The following is a 27,257-nucleotide window of genomic DNA, read 5'->3' as shown; positions in this document are numbered from 1 at the left end:
GAGGACAACCTGAGGTGTTGTATTAGTTTTCACCTTCCACCTTGTCTATGACCTGTCTCTTTTTGATTATTGTTGCTGCTTACTATTTCGTATGCCAAGATGGGGCTCTGAGATTCCTAGCATTTCCCTAGTGGTGCTTCTAATCTCCCTGGAGGAACACTTGGATTAATGAAGCATTACCATCCCTGGCTTTAGTTGGGGTCCGGAGATTCAAACTCAGATCCTTATGATTGCCCAGCAAGTGCTTTACCCACTGAATGGTCTCCCCAATACCCTAGCAGCTCATTTTGCTTTCGTTCATATTTTTTTGAGAGGCTGGCTATTTGATTGGACACCCTAATGCACTGAACTTTATAAACGCCATAAGATCTTTTATGTTGTTTTCTTAACTTCCATGAGCTCACAAGCTGGAAATACAGGAGACAAACATTACCGGCTCCTCGTCTTAGCACACCTGGGAAGGGCTCTGTTATCATTACGAACGCAGTGCTACCTTTGCCACTGTTCAACTCTGAGATCTCAGTAGAGCCTGGGGAGGGAGAATGTCCTTCTGACAAAAGCAACAGACTCTCCTGGTTGGAGCACAGGGTTGGGCTGAAAGGACTGGAACCGGCTGGGTGAGAGGGAGCAATGAGAACCTTTGGAGCGGTGACCATTTGCATATTCAGTGGCTTGCTGGCTGTGCCAGGTGCTGAGCACAGAGGCTTAGGAGACACAGGTGGCCTCTTCAAGGCTCCTGAGATCGGGAGGGGGCGGTGGCAGCTGAGGCTAGGATCGCTGAACAAACAGATAGCACTGCATAATTGGGGAAGAATTCTTCGTGGCGTCCTAATAACACCTTTCTAGGCCTGTCTCATTGAACACCTCCGTAGTGCTACACGGAACAGCCTACCACTGATCCTTGCTCCGTTCCGCACGGCGAGTGTCTTCTCTGTAGACAGAAGAGAAGCTTGCAGGTGGTGAAGGCTGTGCAGTCTGTAATACTGCAGGCCTGGATTTGTACAGACATTGATCTCTGAAGATTGGGAATTATAAAAGCCGAGGAAAAGAACCCCGACAACTTGCTGAAAATGCTCTCTAGAAACGCCTTGGGTCTACTCTGGTCACTGGTGCTGAGGGACGCTCTGCGAGGGTTGAAGGTGACGTATGTCTATCTGCTCTTCCAAGAGAGCAGATCTTAACGCTTTGCTGAACAAATCTAGAGCCCAGCCACGCTCCACCATATCCCCATCTCCCTCAAAGCAAAGATTTCCAATTACTGCTCTGCAGAAAATGTCAAAAGCATTTATTCAACAACTCATGATCCCGAGGTTTGTAATTTTTCGTATGTTTTTACCCTTATCTGCCAGCACTTGAAAAAGACCAGCCTTTTCCTCTCAAGAGAGCTTAATTTGCAGAGCCGTGCAGTCTCCCTATTATGTTCTTATCGTCCTCTCCCTGTGGTAGGCAGAATGACAAGGATGACAAAAAAAGGAACCAAAAATATTTGAAGGCTTCCTGAAATCCATGGGATGACGCATCCAAAAAGCCAGAGGCTCCCGTTCTCCCAGTGACCTGGAATAAAACGGAGGGCAGTTGGCCTTAGCTCTTGAGGTCCACTCAGCAGGAGGTCCATAAGATCCAAATCCTGCATCCTGGGGCCCATGGAATTTCCTCTAGCGGCTTAATTGAAGGATTAACAGCTCTGGGGTTCTTAAGACGCAAAGAGGTTCTCTCTCCCAAGGAATGCTCAGACTAATACTATATTAAGTATTGGTATCCTAAGGGCTAGAGGCCAGGGAAGGTTGGGGTGGATGGTGGCTCTTCTCCAGTCTCCCTGGGCCTCCCCAGGCCCTGAAAAGGCAATAGACATTTTTCTCCGCTATGTGCTACTACGTGCTATGCAAAAGCAAATTAAGCCTCCTAGCTCTGGTTCTTCCACCTAGATGGCGCCCCAAGCCCTGCCTACATGGCAGCTCTGAGCCGCAGTCTCCCTGGATCGGTTCCTCCCAGGATCCCCAGGAAGCGGGCGCACCAGGACTGCTGTTTCCCTGGGAGAGCGGTCCTCCCGGCTCCGGGGCTTGCTCGGGGGGAATCCCCGCCCACCTTGTCATTCCTGCAGGGGAATCCCCGCCCCCTGGGCCTGTCACTCCGGGAAGGTAGTTCCCGCCCCTCGAATCCAGCAGAGGGAAGGAATCCCCGCCCATTCTGGAGGCTCGGAGCATCCCTGCGCTGCGCTGCGCTGCGCAGCGAGCAGCTCACTCCCAGCGCCAGTGCGTGCTGGCGGCGGGCAGTGGGACGCGGCGGGGCGGCTGCTGCGGGCGCCCTCCAAGCGCCCGACCGATCTCAAGACGCTCGGGATTGCGCCTACCGCGGCAACCGGCGAACCCCTGCGGCGCAGCTTCTCCGGGCAGGCGCGGCGGCGGCACCGGTGGTGGAAGGGGCGGCGGTAGCTGCGCGGGCACCGCCGGGCGGCGCCTGAGTCTGGACGCGCCAGGAGCGGCTCGAGCCTCCGCCGATCCACGAACAGGTGAAGAGACCTGGTGCTACGGTCGCCACGGGGGTGGGGCTTCGGGTGGGCTCTCGGGGTAGCGGAGCTCGTAACCCCAGGACGGTGTGCTCTGGAGAAAGTTCAGTGACAATCGGGTGCGGGAATCCCAGTCCAAGCAAAGCGGTGAGTGAGGGCACCCAAGTGGGATCCCACGTTGGGTGGCACAAACTCCTCTTCCTTCTGGTGGGAGGTAAGAGGGGCACAGTGGAGCAGAGAGGTTGGGCGGAGCGAGACAAGAGACAGGAATAACCGGAGGCTCATTGCCTGGGACGCCTAAATCGGGCCAAGAGTCCTTAACCTAGTGTGTTGGTTTGTCTCCCTACCTTAGCCACTGTTTTAAGGACCATCCTCCTGCGCTTCGTCTCTCGCTAATCCCCTACCCACTAAGAGGCGCGAGAAAGAGTCTGCATGAAGAGTAAGGGCATCTTTGGGGTTTTAATGTCATCTGCTAGGGAGATAAGGGATGTTCCAGTAGGAAAGTATTTCTTCCTGAAGTCCACTCCCCTTCAGCCCCCTGCCCGCCTTCCCCATGAAGCACAAGACTGAATTGGGGGGAGGGGGGCGGGACGAAGGATCTAGGACCCTGGACAGAAGTTTACCTGCTGCCTACCTTTGGCAGCCCTGCTCTATGCATAGATCTTGATAAGGAACACTGAAGTCACACCAGGTCTGGCATGTGCTGGTGGCAGACACTGGAAAGACAGACACCGGGGCATTCCAGAGTCCAGAGCATATACTGGGACTGGAGGTTGAGCATTGTGGAGGCCTAAGCTCGGTTTTGCCTCTTACACGTCTTTTGCTTGACAAGTCACGATGAGGCTCCTGCAGGTAAGTGATTGCGGAGTGACGAAAGAAAGTGAGCTCCTCTTGCAGACACACCCCTGAATCTTCAGGGCACTTCTCTGACTGGGGGGGGGGGTCTCCCACACTCATCTCTGCTCCCGGCTTGGGGGGGGGTAGGTCTCCACTGTTTCTACTGGGTCAGCTTTTTCTGGCCCGTGACTTCTGGGTGGGAGCCAGGTAGGTACATGCTGGCAGGTGTGGTGTGGGAGGGCTGCTTGTGAGGGTGGAATTAATATCTCAGAGCACACCCCTGGCTGTGGGTGGTTGTTCTGGCTACATGAATTTCTTCTTCCACTAGGATGAGCCAGGAACTGCTGCTACTATAAAAGCTACACCACGGTGTGAGCTTGTGCACCGTGTTTCGGGGTAGGAGTCATGGGGTGGTAGGTGTTAGGAGAGGAGAGTCGGAACCATGTGAGGTCTATAAATGCGTCCCCCTTGGCACAGTTAATAAGCGCCTGGAAAAATATTGAATCACGCTTTAAATCTATCACTGAAATTGATTTTTGGATGCACTTACAGCAGTTTACTATTTAAGGAAACGTATGATAATTCCTCTATTCATTTCAGTCATTTGGAGCACCTGTGGTTTGCTGGGTCTAGGGGTTCCAGGGAGAAGTGCGTAGAGGATCTGTCCTTGCTGTCAAGCGTTTCAGTGTAGCAGGAAAGCCCTCTCTGGAAAGCGATGATACAAGCTAGTGCCTTTCTGGCCTTAATGTAAATTCCCGATGTTTAGTGTGTGAAGGAATAAAGGCATAATTAAATGACTAATTTAAGTATGTTCCAAATGAAATATCTCAGGGGTATGGAGGAGAACAAAGCCCCCTTATCACTGTGGGGATCGGAGAGCTTTGTGGAGGAGCACCTAGGGGAGGAAGTGTGTGCTGAAAGGTGGATCCTGTCTTAGGATTCTTCCGTGGCATCAGAGGCTGAGCTTTGACCCACATGAATCTAGTTTTCCAGACAGTTGGGAAATATTTGGGACTTTTGAGCAAGGGTCTATCGTGATCAGGTATGTGCTTCCAGGCAATTCTTGTAGAAAGAACTGAGACGGGAGAGAGGAGAGACGGAGAGTCTAATGAGAAGATTCTTGTGGGTGATGGTAGGGGAGGCAGTGAAGGTCCAAGCTGGTGGATGGTAGTTTGTGAGGTAGAAAGGAAAGAGTCATCCACTGTGGGGGATGGGTGGGACTCAGAGAGCAGAGACAAAGCCCGCATGCTGGTTCTAACTACAAGTAGGTGAGCCAAGTTAGGGAGGCTGGGGTTTAACATCTGACAAGACAGCAGTCTGGAAAAACCTTCCAGACTTTACGTGTGTGTGTGTGTGTGTGTGTGTGTGTGTGTGTGTGTGTGTGTGTGTAGGCACATGTGGGTGAGTGTATGACTCAGGTGTAGAAGTGAGAGGACCATTCTGTGGAGTCAGTTCTTTACTTTGGCCACAGGTTCCTGGGACTAACCTCAGGTGGACAGGCTTGCAGAGCAAGGGCCCTTACCCAAGCCAGCCAACTAGCCAGCCCCCAGCCTTCTTTTTCTCACTACTTCCTGTAAAACTTGTCAAGACCCTGGGGACTTATGGAGTAAGCTTCAAACCTAGCCAACTGTACATTTCTCTCTTGTCACATTATCCAGTACATATACCTACACACATGAGAGAGACAGACACACAAAGAGACATACACACAGAGACACGCATAGAGAGAAAAAGACAGACAGACATACACATAGACACACAAAGAACAAACACACAGAGATACAAAGAGGGTCTGTCTTAGTTAGGGTTTTACTGCTATGAACAGACACCATGACCAAGGCAACTCATAAGGATAACATTTAATTAGGTTCAGAGGTTCAGTCCATTATCATCAAGGCGGGACCATGGCAGCATCCAGGCAGACATAGTGTAGGAAGAGCTGAAAGTTCTGCATCTTCATCTGAAGGTGGCTAGTGGAAGACTAACTTCCAGGCAGCTAGGATGTGGGTCATAAAGCCCACGCCCACAGTGACACACCCATTCCAACAAGGCCACACCTACTCCAACAGAGCCATTTCTTGGGCCAAGCATATATGAACCATCAGAGTCACATACATGCACAAGAAAGAGACATACACAGAGACACAGAGAGAAAGAGACGGACATACACAGACACACAGAGAGATACATACGAAGAACTACACAGATTCAGAGAGGGTCACATACACACACAAAGACACATACACACAGAAGAGAGAGACATATACAGAGACACGGAAAAAAAGAGAGAGACTCACAGAGAGACACACACATATAGACACACAAAACCATACACACAGAGAAAGACATGTAGACACACAAAGACACACACACACATACACACCACACCACACCCACCACACCACAGATGAGTCCAGGAATAGTCTTTCCTTCACTGCTATGGTGGCTGCCTTTCAAAGCTGTTTTCTCTGGGTGGTGAATCCTGGAATATCCTTTCTTCTCTGATGATCCTGACAAACCTCTTCTTCATTAAGATCGAGCTACAGGGCCTCCTCTCTGACTCTGCCACCATTCCTGGGAGACCTCATGGTGCTTCTTCCTTCTCTGCCTGCTCTCTGCAGAGCCTGAGGATCTGTTCATCAGGCTGCCCTGCTGTTTCTCTAAGACCTCCCACACTAGACCTGGAACAGTGGCCTCAGGCTAGACCATGAAAGAATCCAGGGGAACTACCCCAGGCTGAATACACTCTAGGGTCTCTAAACCCTGAGTGGGAGCTCCTAGTGGGCTGGCAAGAGAATGGCATAAATGCTCCCTTGACCTAGATCACATGAGCCTGGGTGAGTCATATCTTGGTGGAGGGGGCATCCTCATCTAAAGGTGGCCCAGGTCTGGGTCCACCAATCATAAGGGGAAAAAGTATCTCAAAGGAGGGCCCACTGAAGATCACAGCCAAACCCAAGAGGAGGCTGAATCTCTTGGAGATTTTCTTCTGGCTTTAGCAATGTCCCCAGAGCGCCCAGTAGGAGGCTGAGCACAGCATGTTGCTGGTATTGGAAAAGCCTATGTGAGGGAAACCGATGCCCAGAGACATGGAAAGGAAAGGCCACCGCAGAGGCTGAGAGCAGTCTAAAGCAGCGTTTTCAACCTTCCGGTCTCAAACCCTGTGGGGGTTGAACGACTTTTTCCCAAGGGCCGCCTGAGACCATCAGAAAACACAGATACTTACATTAACATTCATAACAGTAGCAAAAGTACAGTTACGAAGTAGCAGCAAAAATAATTTTATGGTTGGGGCGGTGTCACTATAACATGAGGAACTGTATTAATGGGTTGCAGCGTTAGGAAGATTGAGAGCCACTGATGTACAGAATGGTCACTGAGCTTGCAAAAGAACATGATTGATAGGTAGTGAAAGTAGGCCTACCAAGTGTCAGTTTCACTGAGGCGAGCTTGGCGCAGGTAGTGGTACTTAAGGAAGGTATATGCAGGACGAGGTCCCAGGTCCCCTCCTCAGGCATGTTTGGAAAGCAACCAAAAACTGGGAGAGAATGGAAAACACAAAGAAGGGATGTTTGGGGAGGTTGAGTCTGGAGACAATCGAGAACATGCACAAGGAAAGAAAATGGCTATCATCTGTCTTCTCTGTGAGGAGAGAGGCAGAGGTTGGGGGAGCACTGGAAAGAACAGGTTGCAGTGCCCCAGCCAGGAGAATAGTGGAATCAATCCTCAGTGATGCTGGAGGGATGCTGAGAGCTGCTATGACACCTGGTTAGGCCGAGAGGGCTTGAAAGGGAGGAACTGTGTGTGCTACCACAGCCAGCCCTGGGAGGTGAGCCTGGTTCTCTCTGAGGCAGCTAAGGAGAAGGAATCCTAAATTGGAGGGGGCTTGGCTGGAATTTCAGCAATGCAGAGAACTCCACACCATTGGAATTTTGGAGTAGCTCCTTCACAAGCTGTTTTCAAGAGGTGTACAAAGAAGTACTGAGGTGTGCAAGTCCCCAGATGGTGGCCTCCGGTACGCCCTGGGCCCTTTGGAACAGCTTGGTTAGAGGGGAATACATCTCTCTCCAAAATCCTCTCCATTCCCACTGAACGTATTCGGAGGAGGTTTTCTGTTTTTGTTTTGAAAGATTTATTTGTTTGTTTGTTTGTTTATTTTTATTTATTTATATAAGTGCACTGTAGCTCTCTTCACACACACCAGAAGAGGGCATCAGATCCCGTTACAGATGGTTGTGAGCCACCATGTGGTTGCTGCGGATTGAACTCAGGACCTCTGGTGGACCAGTCAGTACTCTTAACCGATAATCTCTCCAGCCTCCCTGGAGGAGCTTTCCTTCCCTGACGGATGAAGCGCTTTAGGTTGCCCTGCGCTGTCTGCCCTCCCAATGTCCTGATCTTAAGGAACCATTTGGGATGCCTGCCTTTTTATCTGCCGCCTTACAGCAGTGGCTCCATGATGTCCCCCTTGAGCAAAGGTCCAGCTGCTGGGCTTAAGCAAGGGTGATCTGCCCTGTCCCCTGTGATCTGGAGGGGGATGATGCATCCCTCCCAGTTCCTGGGGCCCAGGAAAGAAAGAGTAGTCCCTCCGTCCCCCAGCGGGAGCTAGAACTGTAGCACACTCTTGCTTGATCAGAAAACTCTTGTCAATTCCAAAGCAAGTAGGCCAGATGCAGGGAGATGGAGAAGTAAGCAAGCATCGCACACCTCGCTTTTAGTAATGGATCTCTGACTACACACAGAGAGATGAAATAAATATTCTTAGTGATTAGTGAAGACGGGGAGAAATGGAGCACTTAACTTTATTTACTAAACACTCCCAAGATGTACGCCGAACTAATTTAACTCTGGGAGAAATGTGAAGAGTGCTTCTTAAGGAAATAGAAGCCTTGATTTTTTTTTTCTCTCATTCTTTATTTTCTACCTGGATTGTTCATGCCTGGCTCATGTTGCCCTTTGGGTTTATGCATTAGTTGCACATTAAAAGATATGTATTTTATGATATTCTAAAACTTTAAAATCCTTGGATTGGTGAAATGAGGCGGGGGTGGGGTGGGGTTAGAGTTCGGTTCAGGGTTGATAGACGTTTGAAGCCAGGCAGGTCATGTGATCTAGTCTGACTGAACTAAAGGGGTCTATAATCTGTTGACAAATGTGCTCTCAGAGAACACCATGTGTTTACAGCCTGTCCCCACTCAATGGTCGCAGAGGCTCCTTGTGCTGTGCTAAGGAATCGGCTGGCTTAGGTGCAGGTGTGCAGACAAGACATAGGTGCCTTTGTTGCCCTGGGAAGAGACCAACCTGGGGGCTTTATCTCTCTCAGATGTCAGGTGACACTGTCTGCATCTGACCCAGCCCCCCCTCCCCATCAGGTCCTGGATGGTCCCTGCTTTTGCTACCTCTTTGAATACATCAAGAGTGAGTGGCTGGCTAGAAACTTGCAGACAATAAAAAACAAAACAAAACAAAACAAACCCCGTAAGATTCCTAACTCTTTCTAACAGTCTAACGAAATCAGAGAGTAGTGAACATCTGGCCCCAGAAGCCTTCCTCAGGTTGTTTGTTTGGAGGTGATCTTTTTCTCTGTGACTCAAAAGTACTTTTAGAACATGGAGGTTTGGGGGAAGCAGGGATGGGGAACCACTGTGTACAATGTGAACTTATTTCGCACAGATAATTTCCGCAAGTTTTGAGTGGGATAATAGTAAAAATGTGGCGAAATTCGTCAGGAGCAGCTAGAAGTGTCTGCATCCCTCCAGAAGGATAAAAAGGAATCACAAACTCCACAAATCCTTGAACAGGATAATCTGCCGCTCCCTTGCCTAAAGGTTGACATAAACTGAGGCCTTCTCGTGTAGGATCTATGCTGGATTGACAGCTTCCTGGGCAGAAAGCCTCTGTGGCATGTTTGTCCTTTATAGAGGATCCCAGACTGGGTCCTCTGAGGTGTTTAGCAGGAGTGGGAATGGAGTTGAGCAGATCTGTTCCTGGGCTCATTTTTATCAGTGCTTGGGCATCTCTAGGACCTGGACTTTGGAAGTACTGGCTGGCTTCACTCTGTTACCTCAACAGAACCATCCAAACTAAAACACGAGTCCCCTGTCGTTCTGACCTCGGAAGAGTGATCGTCCTGCTTTGCTAAAAATAAAGATGGTGTTCGGATCATGCCAAAGGGAATTCCTACCGTGAGCAGGGACATACTCAATGCTGTGTAAATCCAAAGTCAGTTCCTGGCTGGCACCTGCTCACTAAGGCACTGAATTGAGCTGGGAGGAGGTAAGCAAGAGGTCAATTTTGGAGGCCGGTATTCTCAGTGAGGGAAAGGAAGGCGGGGAATCAGGCTTCTGTGTAGGGGCAGTTTCTGGGCATCAGGAGGACGCTCACGGGAGGGGACCTGCTCAACTACAGTTGCCCTAGGAGATGTAAGAATTCCTCAGCAGGGAGACAGAATAAACAGCAACTTGTGACTCTTCACCAAAGGCCAGCCTGGCTCAGCCTGTTTAAATATGCTGGGTTATTACCGTGATTCTGATGTTCTACACAATGCTCTTCCTGGAGAGCAGACTGACAAGTGCTTTTTAAGTTAACTGTAACATCTTGGACTGGCATGAGCATGTTTGAATACCCAATAACGCAGCCTCCCTTGAAGAGTTCCGGTGACGCAGCCACCAGAAGTGTCTTCACAAGCTGCCCCTCTGTATAGCGAACAGTAGGTGTCTCCTCACAGGATTCAGGTTGGCAGGAAAGTGAACACACCCAATCAGCAACTCTTCCCAAGTGTTCCAGCACTACCGTCTCTGCGCCCAAGAAGATCAAAATGGAGCCAAGGTTAATGAGACAAGACGGCAATAAACTCTGCCTCTGTGTGTTGGCCAATAGACACTTAATGACATATATGATTCCAGCTGTGTTTCAGTTCATTCCCAATGCCCTCTCCACCACGTCCCTGTGCCCTGTCCCATTTGGCACAGTGTATTTTATAGAGATTTGGGTAAAACTAGATTGTGCTATATGGGTCTCTGGGTAAGGAAATTAACTTTCAAGGCTAAAGCAGCCATGCAGATATTATTACAAAGTCACTCAGCATGCCGAATCGACCCGGCTCTCCCCCCACGGTTTCCTCAACCCACTCTCCACTCCTACCCTGCCCTGGCCATTGTTATTCCCAATATCATTAGGCTCAAAGAAGAAACAGCTGTCCCCACTGTCCCTGGAAAATAGGCTCCGAGCGTCTTCATCAGCATGGGTTCTCATGAGAGAGCAGGCAGTAAGACAGCGTGAAGAAAGGAATGTGCCGGAAAAGATTGTATTCACCCCTCTCTGGATCTAATACTGATGGCAGAAACCCTGGGCAGATGTAAAGCTGATTGACTGCTCTATTGGCGACTGCTGTGGGGCAGCAGTCAGCAAGTTTTGGCACCAGAGAGACACACCTGGTGCATGAACGCTCCTCTACCACTTGGTCCCTCACCTGCCCAGTTTCTTGGACGCCATCTTTACCTTGAGCATGAGCATATCCTAAGACGAGCTGTGATCCTGCTCTTCAGGATCTGGCATGGTAAAAATTAAGGTGATTCTAATGTTCACTTTTGGCAAGCCCTGTGATAGACATGTTATAACATTTTGACTTATTCAATTCATACTAATCCAGTGAGGTGTATCCTTTTACTGCTCTGAGGGCTGCCAGCACAAATTAACACAAGCTTGGTGCCTTAAAACAGCAGAGACACATTCTCTCGTGGTTCTGGGGGTTAGAAGTCTGAGATCAAGCTTCTTGGCAGGGTTGTGTTCCTGCCAAAGGCTTCAAATTGGGAGAACGCCTCACCTCTTCCAGCTTCTGTTGACATCTCTTAAGGCTGTGTTACCCCATTATCTGCCACTGTCACCACATGGCAACCTCCTGTGTGTGTGTTTGTATCTTTTCCAAGGACACTTGAGATTGAATTTGGTGACAATCAGATTGTATTAGTTAAGATTCCATAGAGGAACAGAACTCTCTCTCTCTCTCTCTCTCTCTCTCTCTCTCTCTCTCTCTCTCTCTGTGTGTGTGTGTGTGTGTGTGTGTGTGTGTGTGTGTAGTATGTTTCTTAGATTGGCTTATACAACACCACAACCTGGTAGTCTATCGATGGCTGTCTTTGCAGTGGAGAGGTTGAGGACTATTGAGATTCAATGGCTATTCAGTCCACAAAGCTGGATGCCTTAACAGTCCCAACCTAGTGGGAGTGTCTGGAGGATTACTGAAGAGCCACTGGCCATCTTCAGTCCACACTGGAAACCAGAAAGGGCTAGCTTCTGATATCAGCAAAGGAATGTTAGCATGGGCTTCTCCATGAGCTCAGAACCATCTGTAACTCCAGTTTCAAGGGATCTGATGTCCTTCTCTGGCCTCTCAGGGCACCAGGCATGCACATGGCACAGGGGCATACATGTATAGACAAAACACTCATATATATACATCAAATAATAAAAACTAAAAGGACAATCTTTGACACATCATCAAATCATGTCACTTCCTAGCTTAAGACTGGGGATTTCTCACTGTTTGAACAGGATCAATGGTAATGACTGTTACCACCCATTGTCTTCTGTCTGTGCCTAACTTCTGTCCTTTCAGTTCTGGAACCTACCATGTCCCATCATGCACTGTGCCCTTCTACTTTTCAAAGCTTCTTCCCTAAGATCTTCACAAGTCTGTTGTATAAGATGGGACCTCCTGGGGCTCCATACATGATTCCTGTTTGAAACATAGCCTTGATTTTTTTTTCTGCTTATTTTCTGTATCACCTCTTGGAGTACAAACTTCCTTAAAGCAAAGACCTTTCTTTGTTCATGAATCCTAAGTGCCAGCAGCAGTCCTGCCATAGAGACATTTATGCCCATTGGAGCTGTCTTTCCATCCTTACCACGCTCTCAATTGTCGAACACGTGAAACACTTAAGTGTCCTCAGTCTCAGGAAGATTAAGTGACAGGAGACCACAGACATGTCCTCTTAGATTGCCATCTAGATCCCCGTGTCTCCTAAGCCGGAGGCCTCAGCCATATTCTACACATAAGTCTCTGAGAAGCAGGGCTGGCCCGGGATCCTGGCAGTCCCTCCAGACTTCCAAGCTTCCTAAAAGTTCATTTCCTGTCACAGATGGTTAATACACAGGGAAGAAGTCTCAAGCTCAGATTCTCAGTTTCTCTGAGAAGTTGGCCTGAAACGTAAGCCCCAGAAGCAGAGAAGTTAATTTTGCTTTCTCTCAAGACTTTTGGGCTCAAGACTTTTTTCTGAGCCATTGTGAGACTTGATGGATTAAAATGCCTTCCTTGAAGCCTTACTGGGAAGGGAGAGATGACCAGGAGGGATCCTTACATCCAGTGGTGTTGTGTGTCAGCATCCTGAGCTCAAGAGGCTGCAAAGGAGCTGGAGAGCTCAGAAGCCTGGGGGGAGGGGGTGTTGGAATCCGGGCTGTCCCAGTTTCTCAGAGGCTCCGTGTAGACCATGGATGAGAACTTGGGCTTAGGTGACAGTTGATTTAGAAGAGGCTCAGAGGTCTTCGTTGGTCTGATTGGAGGACTTTGTTGGTCTGGTTTTCCTTACGCATCAGCATTTTTCTGTATTTTTGGAGTTTTGCGGCCCCTACATCTCTTCCCAGATGAGGGAGCCCTGGGTGATTGCGTAGACTTCACCTGTAGGTTGGTAGACAAGGACAACTTACTTTGTGGAGCCTTGCTACAAGGCTGGTCCCTCTTTCATCAGCTTTGGACTAGTCATGGAAGAAGCCAAGAACAACACATTCTTACCAGGTAAGAAAGCAGTTACCCTCACCCCCTTTTTTGTTGACTCTTTCTCTCTCCTTTCTTTTTCCCCTTTTCCCTTCCTTCCTTTCTTTCCTCTCAGTTTCTCCCCTTCCTTCCTTCCTTCCTTCCTTCCTTCCTTCCTTCCTTCCTTCCTTCCTTCCTTCCTTCCACAGAGTCTTGCCTTGCTGCCAAAGCTGGTTTTGAACTCTTAGGCTCAAGTGCTTGTTGCCCCAGCCTTGTGAGTTGCTAGGATAACAGGCCTGACATGCTGTGCTCAGTTTAGACTTCCACTTAAAAACAAGGCCAATCTCGAAAATTACATCAGCATGCCAGTAAGTAAACATCAACACTGGGAGTGGGGAGGAAACCCTACTCTTTCAGGCAAACAGTAACTGTAATTGTAAGCATGTCCAAGACCCATAAGTATTGGTTGGGCTTTCCTCATGGAGAGGGCTACAGCAGCGGATCAGGACTTGTGGCAGATATAACCGCTTTCCTGTGGGAAGGCAGAACCCTGGCTCCTGGATACATCATGCACCCCACCTCTGCTGTCGGAAGTAGGATTTGCTATGGTAACCAGAGCTTGCCTGAGGGTTGTGCATGTAAAGTGCCACTCATTGGTAGGACCCTTTATTTTTAGCATCGACCAAAGAAGAGCTGCTCATTGTTCCTGTTAACAGGCAGGTGGGTAGGCACAGCGGAGCCAGGATGAATTTCATGTGCTGTTCTCATGTGGAATGGTACCGCCTACCACAGTTCTCACTTGGTGGATCGCGGTGTGCTTCTGGAATTCCGTTGGTTCAGATCCTCGCTGGAACCTGCAGGCTAGGATAGTTGGACTTACTATTTTTTTTTAATAACATGTTCTCAACTGCTGTTCCCGATCTGCGTCTTGGCACAGCATGCCAATTTTATAACTGCCGAGGTCCTGCAGCTAGGAGGAGGGTAGCTGCCCATAAAATCATTGAATGCTGGGAAAGCACAGCAAACATTTGGAGGAGGTAGCATTTTCCCTCTCAACATGATGCCCAGTTTTCTCTTAGGGCTTACCTTCTTGTCCTTGATGCCCTCAAGCCAACTTTTTCTACTTTCTTTTCATTCGGCTAATATTTATTTAATGCATGACACATAAAGAAATGTTACATATGCCTCCCGTTCTGTACATGGACGAAATAAATGGAAGTCAGATTTCTTTGAATTATCGAATATGTTAAAGTACTCAGCCTCCTGGAAAGATTGGCAAGAGAGAAAGTGGTGCTTTTCAGGCCCTTCCTTCCCTTACGGCCTGCACTCGCTCCCTGGACCATCACTTCCTCTGATGCCTAACTAGTACTGTCCACTCCCTGTGTCTTTCCCTGCCTTCATAGCCCAAACTTTCTATACCAAGTAAGTTTTTTCTTGCCCTTGTATCCCGCCTGGTCTAGAAGGAGAAAAGAAAATGCATCAAGAACATAGTATGACTTCCTATGTAGGTCTGCATCGCTATAATCCCAGCATGTGGGAGGAGGAGGAGGCATAAAAATGAAGGGTTAAAGGTTATCCTCAGCTACTGATTTTGAGGCTGAGCTGGATTGCATCAGACTCTGTCTTTTTTTTTTTTTTAAGAGTATAGTGAGTCCCCAAAACCTTATTTTCTGGGGACTTGAAGCTGGTTAGGATCCTTCTGGGTAGGGGATGGGAAGATGACTCAGTGAGTGAAGTGCTTGCTGTGCAGACATGGGGACCTGAGTTCGATCCCCCAGTGCCCACATAAAGGCTAAGCATAACTGTGAGTGCTGTAATTCCAACACTGGGTAAGCAGAGACAGGAAGAGTCCCTGGGGCTCACTGGCTATCCAGTTTAGCTAAAATGATGGTTTCCAAGCTCAGTGAGAGACTTCTCAAAAAATAAGGCTCGGACTGACAAGAAGGATATGCAGTGTCCACCCATTCCCCACACAAAGATCCTCCTTGCCATTTCGCAATGCATATGTAGACCTCAGTGAAATCTGGGTGGTTTGACCTGGATGTAAACTGTAGTCTACAGTGCAGTCACTGTTGGTCAGCATTGGTCAAAAGAGTAGAGCGGAAAGCTCATCAAAACATTGACCATAAGTCCAGTGAGATGGCTTGGCAGTAAAGACACTTGCCACCAAGCCTGACAACACAAGTTTGGTTCCCAGAACCCACCTAATGAAAGGAGAGAACTGGCTTCAATGGGCACACCAGGGCACATTCACGGCTGCACAAGCACACACCTCACACACACGTACACATGCATGCACACTCAAAGCCTAATTAAGAAAGACAAAAGAACCCAGACTATTTGCATGGCGTTGCTGAGACACAAGCATGCGTCAATACTGAGCCGTCATTCATTCTTTATGAAGCTTCTTTTAAGCGGAATGAAATTAGTGTCAGCTCTCATGTCTAAGGTGGTAGAGAAGAACGGGGCCGATGCTCACAGCTGGGCCACGAGGGTGCTGTAGTCCGAAGTGGCACTGCTCTGATATCCCAGCTGATGAGCCTTCTGATAAATGTGCCAGAGAAGCTACCCTGTCGTCAGCAGTCACTTTAAGTGGGGCAGGTCCCATTTTCCATGCTATCTATTGTAGATGATATTCCAAATGCCCTATGTGGATACGTGCACGGTTCTGTTTACTTAGTCACTACATTAGTTATCTCTTCTAGATCTAGTATGTGTGAACCCCTTAAGTCGCAGTAAGAAAGACTGGCATCCCATAAGCTGAGTCTAGAAGGCCGTGTGTTTTCCCATTGAAGCACATCTCCAGATGCATATAACCTGCTCTTCTGGAAGTTGCTAATGATGCCACATTTGCTAAATCCAGAGATAGCTCTGAGACCGGTGCTTGACCGCTCGACACATTTGACATGACCAGTGTAGCCTCTGCGGTGCTCTGGCTCTGAATGGCACCGTTTGCAGGCGTTCTTCTTTGCAAGCCAGCCAGCATTCGTTTTCATTGTCAAGATTGCCTCCTCACCCCACCCTTATCCCTCTGGTAATGCAGGGCAGTCCAAGACTGAACATTTGGGGTTTCTGTCTTCCATTTGACAGCTCTAAAGGGCACCCGGAAGTCAAGAATGCCCACCAGTACATCCTCCATCTTGTCCTGCTTCCATATGTAACTACTTAATCCATATGACCCATCCTCTTCCCTAGGAGCTCCACCTTCTCCTTCCTCTCCCATCCCCTTTCTTTTCTCCCCTCCCTCCCTTTTTCATTGTCTCGAGACAGTCTATGTAACCTCTGAACTCTTGGTCCTCCTCCCTCTACCTGCCCAGTACTGGGATTTTAGGTGTGTTCTTCTGTGCCTGTTAACCGTGGTACCAGGGATCAAACCCAGGGCTTTGCCATTAGATAAACTCTCTACCAACTGAGCTGAATTCCCAGCCCTTCCTCTCTCTGTCTCTCTCTGTCTCTGTCTCTGTCTCTGTCTCTGTCTCTCTGTCTCTCTCTCTCTGACACGTAGCCCAGGCTGGCCTCAAACTCAGGATTCTCCTGCTTCAGACTGGAATTAGAGGCATATGCCACCATGCTCAGCTCATGATATTTCTACACTTGGTCGTCTAAAGTCTATCTGGAAGCTAACCAGCTCTCAGCACTTTTCTCATCCAAGTTCTCCTTATCTCTCAACTGGGCTATTTTAGGAGACTCCCAGTCGCTGCTACTCCCCCCTCCCCATAGTCTATTCTCAATGGAGCATCCAGAATGATTCTAGTAAAAATATAAATCATTCCATGTCACTGCTCTGCTCAGAGTAAAAGCCTACTCACTACAGGGCCACCAGGCCCTCGCTGGTGCTTCCCCACTATGTCCCTCCCCTTTCTGGCTTTACCTGTTAACTCTTTCTGCCAGCTCTTGCCTCACTCGCAGGATTGTGCTTTAGGGCTATGATGCTGTTCTCTCTAGCATGTTCTTCTAGTGTATAGCTGAGTTCTCCCTCGCTTTCTCCAGGTTGATACAGATATCCATTGTTGAAGTCTTTTGTACCCACTCAGTGTTGTTGTGAGGTTGCCTGGCCTTCATTTCCTATATAAGTTTCTAACTTAATTGCCTTTTCTGCCTACTAATTGCAACGGAAGACCGATGATGTTATATTTTTGGAGGGGGGGTTCTGTTTCACTCATTGCTACATCACCAACCTTTAGGAAGATGCTTGGCTAGGAGCAGGCACTCAGGAAATATTAGTTGAAAGGATGAATTAGAATCAGTGGTGTTTTTAATTTAAATACTGGTGCTCCGGGGACTGTGGTTTAATTGGCACGAGGTACAACCCAAGCCCTGATCTTTCTTCAAGGCTCCCTAGGTGATTCCAATATGGAGCCCGGGTTGCCAACTACTTTTGTGATCTGAACTCTTTTTTTTTTTTTCTCCTTCTTGGAGTTTTACGTCTGTGACATATGCTGCTATATTCTTAGAAAATCCATTCATCTCGAAACGTAAATTGCAGTGAGTGGTTCTAATAAAACTGGCGCTGTGTAGGGTAGCATATTAGGGTTTTAATTGGAGCATCCTATTAAAGTGAGTGTTTTGCACATCCATCCCTGTATAACCTTGGCTGAACTTGGGCTGGGAGGAACGGGCCCTACATCACAGTGTTCTCAGGGAGCTTTCCAACTTAAGCTTAGACTTTTTTTTTAAGAGAAGGGAATTGATGCTGGCTATTTATAAACTCCATTTGCCCGAGTGAGCTCCCCACATTTTTAGCCCCTACCCCATGTCCACCTACCCACTGTCTAAGTTCTGTCACTCTCTTGAGGCTCAGGAGAAGGCGCATCTTCCTTTCTTCCCTGCCTGGCAGCTCCTTGTAACATGGCTGGCATCATCACATGGTACCCAGCTCCCACTGTACAGCAGGTGAGTCCCCACATCTTGTCTTCTGTTGTTCCCTTTCCTTCTTCCTCTCAGACTAGACCGTATTTTCTCTAGGGACACCAGGCCATTTTGTTGGACTTTTTTGAGTCCCTGGTGGTGGGCCGGAAGTAGATGCTGATGGATTGCTTAACCATTCCTGTTTACTGGATGGACAGCATTATCTAAGGAAGGTTGCCTGGGGGAAAGGATGCCACACCCTTCATGATGAGGGATTATCCCCTTCATTAGCACCCTGCCATTTCCCACTCTGGTTCATCATTGAGCTATATCATCCTTATTTTATCGTTTTTAAAAAAGATTATTCCTCTCTCATACAATACATCCCAACTGCAGCCTCCCCTCTCTCTGCTCCTCCCAGTCCCCCACCCCACCCCCAACCCACCTGGCACCACCCCTCTGCCCTAGATCCACTGTTCCTCCATTTCCCTTCAGAAAAGAGCAGGCCTCCCAGGGATATAAACAAACACGGTGTAACAGGATGCAATAAGACTGGGCACAAACCCTCATATCAAGGCTGGGCAAGGCAACCCAGTAGGAGGAAGAGGGTCCCGAGAGCAGGCAAAAGGAACTATATGTATGTATAAGGAACTATATTATATGTATCTAAACATACATGTAATGTGCATACACATACATTTCAGACCTCAGGATTTCAGTGTCTGAAAATCTACTCAAGAAAGCTCAAACAGCATCACATTTGGCCTCAATTCCAAAATCAGATGCAGAGGGATAGAACTGTAATTGCACTGTAGATCTGCTAAGAAGATTCTGCTAAACAGCTTAATGGAGGCATTGTTAGGCCATCCATCTAGTCTAAGCAGCTTTCTTTCCTTTTTTTTTATGCCGCATGCTTTAAGATTTATACTTATTTTATGTATGTGAGCGTTTTGTCTGCATGTATGTCTGCAAACCAAAAGAGGACCCGTGGAACTATAGTTGTAGATGGTTGTGAGCCACTATGGGGGTGCTGGGCATCGAACCCAAGACCTCTGGAAGAGCAGCTAGTGCTCTCAACCACAGAACAATCTCTCCCACCTCCTGGGTTACTTTTCAACTAGAGTCACATTATCTGGGTGACATTCTTCATTTCAATAGCCTGGGAGAGTAAGTAACCTGATATACTACGGTAGGAGGAAGGTCTGAAACTAAACCTTTAACACCTTTAAGTCCTTTTGAAGCCCTGGTTTAAGAGAAAGTGATATCTTGGTGAAGACAGGAAATGTTATAAAGCTATGAAATGCTGTAAAGCAATCTCAATTTGTTTGGTAGTGAATGAATAAGAAATGGCAAAGAAAGGGGAATTGTATCTTACCAAGGGGAAAGGTTAGCAGACCAGCTCATCCCAGGGGTGCTGTTGGTCCAGACTTTTCAGCTAGGGTTTGAATGACTGATACCTTTATCTTTTCATTGTTTTGTCTAAGACAGGGCCTTGCTGTGTAACCTAGGTTAGTCTCAAGCTTGCCATCCTCCTGCCTCTCCTATTGGAGTACTTGGATCACAAGCATGTGTCACTGTGCCCAGCCTTTGGGATAGCTTCACAGGCAGAATGCAGCAACAGGGCCTGGCCAGCAGTAGCCACAGAGGCAGGGGGAGATCTTTAGGTGACCAGCTGTGTACCCAAAAGGATGGAAGGATTGGCATCCACCCAGAGAGAGGGTTCCAGAGAACAAGACCCAGGCGCAGCTCTGGCACTGGTGTCACCCTCCTCCTCTTCCCACATTTTCACCAACAACCTGAAAAAAGGCGTGGGTGACATGTTTATCCCATTTGCTCATGACCCAGATCCGAGAAGCACAGTGACCTCATTTCGCTCTGGAATGGAAATGGAGGCCAAGCCTCACTGAAGTCAGCCAACGGCTCGGGTGAAGATCCTACACTCGGGCTGAGAAGACCAACTGCATTTATTGTGGGATGTCCAGGAGCCTGTCTGAACAGCAGCCAGTGTGGTGTGCCTCTTAAATGAGGTCAGTCCTAGGTGTGTGGGGCCAGGAACACAGCATGGAGTTCTACTGTAGTATTCTATATCCAGCCTGTGCTGCCCAGGGAGGCCTGAGGTAGAAGGCAACATATCCAGACAAAGGGCCCAAAGTAGAGGAGCCCAGTGGGAGAGAATTCCAGGAGAGAAACTGGCTGTCTTCCAGCTCCTTGCCCCTTCTCAGCCTGTGCCCCTGGGAACTGTCACTTCATCAGCTTCTTGGCTAGTGTCTCAAGTTTGCTCTCCCCTTCTCAATGTCCTCCAATGTCTCTACACTAAGTCTAGCCACTGTATTTTCTGCCCTTTCAGTCTGACTGCTAAGCATTCCTATGGAAGAAAAACAAAACAAGCAAGCAAACAAACCAGCGCCACCTAAGTTGGTTACGGGTGTGTGTGCCTGACATCCCAGCACTTGAGAGGCAGAGGCAGGAGGATCCCAACAGGTTCCAGGCTAGCCTGGGTCTCCAGACACCAGAAATCCAAACTAAAGCTGCTAGATCCATCCACCCAGTGACTTGTACTGGTGTAACTGTTGTAGCGTAAATCTCTAAACTCATCAGATGTACAGGCTGCTGTTGTAACTGGACAGTCTGCACCTGGACCACACCAGTTACTCTTGAGCATCCACCCTAACTCTTGCCCTCCCCTTCACCTCCTACCTTGCCTTTTAGAAAAGAGTGGTAGTGTGGCCTCTAGAGAGAGAAGCAATACAAATCTACTTCCCTCCCCCTCCCCCTCCCTTCCCCCTCCCCCTTCCCCACACCTCCACATCACAGACTGTGCACTTCCACACCCAGCCCAAGTGCCTGCTTTCCTATCTCCTTGCATCAGATCATGGTTTGGGCGGGGACAGAGTTGGGGGACTGTCTCCTCTGGCTTCACTCAGGATCACCGATGACGAGTATCTTTTTAGCCCTTCTGTATTGATGGGAATTTCCTTGGCCACCAACTCTTTAATTAAGACTGCTTTGCCCTGTATTCATAATCCCCAAGTCACTTGAAAAATTGGTCTCCCTTGGCTGTCCCTGAGTCCCCAGTCTCTCATTAATTCCTCGGTACTCTACAAGGCCTGGTTTCCAGCCCACACATTTGTGAAATGCCCTCACCACCTTGACCTGTAGGAACCAACCCCTCATGTACTACAGCCTCTCAACACCACCATCCGCCACGAGTCTCCATTCTCTAGGATTCACCTATGTCACTTTGTCTCTGGACTTTCTTTGGTCTCCTCCACCTCTGCCTAAGCCCTTTCCAACAAAGGTCTCAGTGAGTGTTTGCAACAGCCTTTAGAGCCCAGTGCATTGTTGGAGATAGGGTCTTATATAGTCCAAGATAGCCTCAAACTCATAACCCTCTTCTTCAACCTCCTACTTCCTGAGATTGTTAGCATATGTACCACCATGCCTGGCCTCCATTCCTTGTTTTGATTGAATTCTGTGCTTTGCTTTAGAACAATTCCACCCCCCCCACATTCTCTCTCTCTCTCTCTCTCTCTCTCTCTCTCTCTCTCTCTCCCTCCCTCCCTCCCTCCCTCCCTCTCTCTCTCTCTCTCTCTCTCTCTCTCTCTCTCTCTCTCTCTCTCTCTCTGCCTTCCTCCTACAACCCCAGCAATCTGAGGCTAATCTTTAAACCATATCCACAATCTATGGACTAGTCACTCCAAAATCTGTGCCATACACACAGTTGCTAAGCTCTGACCCACCTGTTGTCTCCATCTGGGCAACCCCGACTCTTCTAAAGCAATGGGACCCAAACTCCATTTATCACATTCCACCCACAAATCTGTTCCTCTTCCCCTGTCCCCCAGGTTGGCCAACACCTAGATTACACCATCACCCCTCTGAATGAGAAGTCTAGACTCACCTCTTTATTACTCCCCATACTTTGAGTTGACTGATTTGAGGCTATAATCCACTGTGTGATAATAAAGCATTGCAGTGGCTTTAGTGTATAAGACTTGTTCTGGGTTTAAAAGAGAGAACAGGGGTCAGAGCATTGAAGTTCATGACTGGAGAAGCAGTCCTATGTCAGGAATTCTTTCCTTTCTATTCTGTCTTCCAAAAGACACAGAGAGCTTGGCTGCTGCCTTTTCCTGTAGGCACCAAGCAGGGACCGGTGAACTCATGTCCCAAGATTAGACTCTCTAGCATCTAGAGGCGCCTCTACCTCGTAATTCACCCCGGTACCAAATCATCCCCCTCTCCCAAGTTTGTCTCTATATACTGCTTTATCCTGGTTTTCTAAAGGATTGCCAGACTTCTTAACAGACGAAGAGTCACAGGCTTAGAGACAAGAACTTTTTCTAAGTCAATCTGACTGAGTAGATAGCCTGCCACCCGAGACCTGCTATTCCCAAGGCCTCCTCCTCTTAGGAAGCCACTGGTTTCCTTTTCCATTTGCTTGTAGACGTAAACTTCAGTTCAATTGAATGCAGTTGGGTGTGCTTCCTCCTTGGTACAATTAAGCCTCTGAGGATAATAGAAAGAAGCCATTTCATGATTTGAAGCTTAAATTTGGAACCTAAGTTTTCCTTGAAGGGGGCCCTGTGGTGACTGTATGTTACTCTTTCCCCCACTTCTATAAACACTTGGTGCAGTTTTCTTTATAGACAACCACATCTATTTTCCAGAGGCACTGAAGAAACGTGAGGAGGGGATTGGTTAACTCTTGCTTTACTTAAAGAAAAAGGGTTTTAATTAAATGCAGGTCCTAGCCTCAGAGGATTCTGGCTGTGGCTACACAGTCTGTGGTGATATTGACGAGGTTCCTTTATAAGCTGGCAAAAAAGGAAAATGATAGTGTATACTGGAAAGACTTCAAATATAGAAAGGAATATATATGTGCACATACATACACACATACACACATGCATACACATGCATGTACATACACATACAAATATTTGCCTCTTTTTAACTTTTTGCCTATAGACATTTTTTTTTGACCAGACACTGTACTGGTAGGACACAGAAGCCTGATTTAAACAGCAACCTTGGAGACAGCAAAGGACAGCAACCAGGCGAAAGGACAAGGGGGGGCAGTCTGGCCCTGAAATCAAGGCTGTCGAGGCTCGACTCTCACGGGTCAGCTATGAGTAGCTATTTCCATAACCCTCATTAGCGGTGTTCTCAGCAGTCAAGGAGAACCTATCCTTTCACAGACCCCGAGTATGCAGTCACTCTGCTTCCTTCACCAGATCCTAACATTACTGTTGTAGTGTGCAGAGAGCTCGATCAGCCTGTGGGCCTGAGGGACTGCCACGGCCCAAGTAATTAAAGTTTGCAATAATTCCTCACCCTAAAGATAGATAGAAATAGCTGGCTCTTCCTTTTCTCCTTTTCTCCGAAGCCCAGGTGAAAAATGTCAAGTGGAGTGGGGGTTCGGTGGGCAGAGGGGGCTGGTGGAGGAACTGGGTGGGAACAGGGACAAAAGTCTGGAGTGGATAGCAGCAACCCTGGTCTCTCATCTAGACACATGTTCTCTCTCTCTCTCTTTCTCTCTCTCTCTCTCTCTCTCTCTCTCTCTCTCTCTCTCTCTCTCTTTCTCTCTCTCTCCTCGTCTCTCTAGAGTTGGGTGAAGCCCTACTTACCTCACTTTCAGAAGGAATCGATGGTCATTTGTAATTCCCAAAGCTTCTTTTCTGGATTAAAAAGGAAGGGGTGAGGGTAGACAACAGCTGGGTGTGGCCACACACGTAGGCTTGAGGAAAACCAGGAGTTCAAGGTTATTCATAACTATGGAGTGTTTGAGGCCAGCCTGGGTTGAAAATGTACTTTTGTTTCAAAACTAGAATAAGAGAAGAAAATGTCCCGGCCAGGAGTGGTAGCATACACAGCCCTGTAACTCCTGAATGCGAGAGGCTCGGGCAGGAGTTCAAGACCCTGTGTCCAAACAACAACAAAACCTAAATAAGCCGGGCCTGGGGGTTGGGGGTTTAGCTCAGTGGTAGAGCGCTTGCCTAGCAAGCACAAGGCCCTGGGTTTGGTCCCCAGCTCCAAAAAAAAAAAAAAAAAGAAAGAAAGAAAGAAAGAAAAACCAGGCCTGGATGCACTTGCCTGCAATATCAGCACTTGAAAGGAGGAGGAGGATCAGGAATTCCAGACCAGCTTTCCGTTGCGTAAGGAGTGTGAGCTGAGTCTGGACTGCTCTGTCTCAAACAACAACAAGATAAAATTTGTTTTGCCATAATCTTCACACTGCCTGCCTGAGTCCTTTTGGGCTTCTTTGTCAAAGTGTAAACGATGTGGCTTATAAACAACACAAATATGTAGTTCTTGCTGTTCTGGTCCCTGAGACATTCAGATCATTGCCACTAGACTCAGTTGTTCATGCCGGCTCATGGATGGAGGCGTTGGTTTACTTGTTCTCAGAAAATAGAAGGGGCTAGCCTGCTCCTCGGATCTTTTAGGGAAGAGCTGTGATGATTGGGAGGGTTTAGCTGTTAGAACCCAGTCACTTCCAAAAGGTCCACTCCTATCGGCCCCATGGGGCTGGGTTTTCCAACCCATAAGGCAGTGTTTTTCAACCTTCCTGTTGCTTACAACCCTTTAATTCAGCTCCTCATGTTATGCTGACCCCCAACCATAAAGTCATTTTGTTGCTATTCCATAACTGTTACTTTATTACTATTATAAGATGTAATGTGATATGTGACTCCTTATGAGGTCACGACCCACAGGTTGAGAACTATTTCAGTAATGACTTAGGGGAGAACCACAGGCATTCGGACCTCCGTACTGTCATTTGTTGGAGAGGGTCCACACATCTTGCGCGTCTCATGACTAAAGATTCAGCCACATGGGTAGTGTCTTGGACTTCATCAGTTCTGGATAAATAAATCCCTCTAAACTAAACTGCTCACAAAAATACCACCATTTCTGTTAGGAATAAGTTCTATGGATAGTAAAAGATTTACAAGATGTGCAAAGAATAATCAGTTCCTTTTCGCTAAAGCTGTCTTTCTTGGACTTCAGAAGTTATCTATTCTAACTGTACATGTTATAGGTGAACAACTCCAGGAAGATGCAAGGGTCATAGAGCAAAGACATCCTGCAAGATGTTTCCCCACTGCCCTGATGGCAAGATACTTGGCACTCAGCGTCTACAAGAAAATTATAGTTTCATTTCCAAGGGGGCTATTTTTAAGCAAGAAATTCGTTCACCTTGTAATTTTTTTTAAGGAGAAAGAAAAATAAACAAGTGCTCTCTCCGTTTGTCCTTTTAAGCCAATTTAAAAAGTGTGCCTTCTTTGCTGTTGAAACTGGCAGGCAGGCATCTCGCAGACAAACTGTTCTGGTCGGCGCTGGTTACTTCTTATCCCAAATGCCGATCTGACTCATGGGTGAGATCATGAGAAATCTGGATTCTTTTTCTTGATGACTTTTTCTTTCCTTTTCCAATTTTCTTTTTCGGTATTGGCGGTGTGTGATACCCATGCTGGGCAGCGGAGCCTTGGGAGGACAGTTTCTAGGATGGTTTCTGCTGTCCTATGAATCAGAGCTAGCTGGAGTAGGCTTGGCCAGGACCCTATGTGATTTTGGTGCGGGACCTTAAGGGTACATGTGCATGTGGGGTGGATGCATACATGCATTCATTCATTTGCATGCATTCATGCGTGAGCGTGTATGTATGGTGATGAATTTGTGTGAACTTTTGTTTTCTGGGATTTGAGTCCTTCTAATAAAATGGACTGTTCTCATTCAACAAACACTCATTTAAGGACCAGTGAGATGCCTCTGTGTAAAATGCTTACTGGAAAAGCATGAGGATCTGACTTGAAATCTCAGGACAATTAACAAGCTTGGTGGAGAGACATACGTGTGATCCTAGGGCTGGGAGCAGAGATGGGGACACCAAGGGCCCACTGGCCAGCCAATCTAGCTGAGGCAGGTGCAACGAGAGACCTTGTCTCAAAAACTAAGGTGGAGATGAGTTAGGAAACACCCAACCTCTGGCCTCCACATGCTCGAAAACATATGTGTACAAACGGAGGTGAGCATATATATACACCCCACCCCCACTGCCATTTAATGAATGCGCTTCTCAGTGTTGAAACATCTGAGCAACTCCTACCCACATTGAACCAGTAAGCAGTACCTACTCTGTTGTGTTAGAGTATCGATAGGTGTGGTGACCGTGCAACCACCAAGTTTCAGTGTGGTTCATGTTCATCGAACCTAACAACAGTGACTTCTCTTTCACACAGTAACTTGTGCAGGAGCTCGTGTTGGCACGTGGACTCTTCCTGCATGGCAATTAAAAGATTGGGGTCTTTTATCTGTCTTCCTTACCAGGGTTGCAAATCTTTTGCAGCCTCTAGCTGTTAGAAGGAAGGAGAGATGGTGGCGTGATGTCACACCTGTCTCTGAGCTGCCTTGGCTTGGAGCTGGCACCCAGGAAATGGCCCTGCTTAGATGCAAGCAGGATAGGAAATGCAGTCTGTGGTGGGTCTGTCAGTGCTGTATAGAAGGGACTATCTGGACCTCAGGACCATGTGGAATTTGCTGGTTTTGCCGTTGGGCTCCTGGGAGGTACTTGAGGCACTACTTACACTGAAGAGAGGAACCTCAGGAGGGTCTGCAGGGGCGTTAGCACTTGGTCCTTCCTGGACTTGATTTCAGTTCTCTAGGATGCTTCTTCGTGTCCACTTCGAAATAGCGCCCACCTTCTTGGGTCTTTGGCCTTCCTCCCATCCCACCTGTCTTAGGGTTTCCATTGATGTGAAGAGACACCATGACCAAGGCAACTCTTACAAAGAAAACATTTGATTGGGGCTGGCTGAGAGCTTCCAAGGTTTAGTCGTTATCATCATGATGGGAAGCATGGCAGCATTTCTGACTGACACGGTGTTGGAGAAGGAGCTGAGAGTTCTACATCCTGATCCACAGGCAGCAGAAGGGGACTGTGAGTCATATTGGGCATAGCTTGAGCAATTATAACCTCAAAGCCTGCCTCCACAGTGACACACCTACTCCAACAAGGCCACACCTCCTAACAACAAAACCACACTCCCTGTGGGCCAAGCATTCAAACATAAGAGTCTACGGGGTGGGGGAGGGGCGGCTTTCCTATCCAAAACACCACACCACCTGTCCCTCCTCTGCAAACCCAGCAGTCATCTCATTAGGGATAAATTTATTCCAGAATCCTTTCTTGGACCCGGTTCACAGTTGTATGTTCTAGCCATCTCTCAAGACAAACTGTAATTTCTTGCGCTTATCAAATGGAAATTTTATTCGTCGTAAACTTCAGCACTCAGAAGACAGAGGCAAGAAAGC

The 27,257-nt window shown here is 47.9% G+C and overlaps 1 protein-coding gene across 5 annotated transcripts in view; it reads left to right on the top strand.

Moving 5' to 3' along the window:
- The first annotated feature begins 2,197 nt into the window (after positions 1-2,197).
- Positions 2,198-27,257, top strand: part of Pdzd2 (PDZ domain containing 2) — a 385,871-nt gene continuing 360,811 nt past the window's right edge. For 2 of the 5 annotated variants that reach the window (XM_039103091.2, XM_039103090.2), the window contains exon 1: positions 2,198-2,509. The gene's annotated coding sequence lies outside the window, so the exon portion shown is untranslated. The remainder of the gene's footprint in view (positions 2,510-27,257) is intronic. The other 3 variants (XM_039103085.2, XM_039103086.2, NM_022940.2) reach the window with 2 other exon arrangements.

The sequence above is a fragment of the Rattus norvegicus genome, chromosome 2, assembly GCF_036323735.1.
Source record: "Rattus norvegicus strain BN/NHsdMcwi chromosome 2, GRCr8, whole genome shotgun sequence".
Lineage (NCBI taxonomy): Eukaryota > Metazoa > Chordata > Mammalia > Rodentia > Muridae > Rattus > Rattus norvegicus.
The sequence above is the reverse complement of the archived record's forward strand: the minus strand, read 5'-3'. Positions and strand labels throughout refer to the sequence as shown.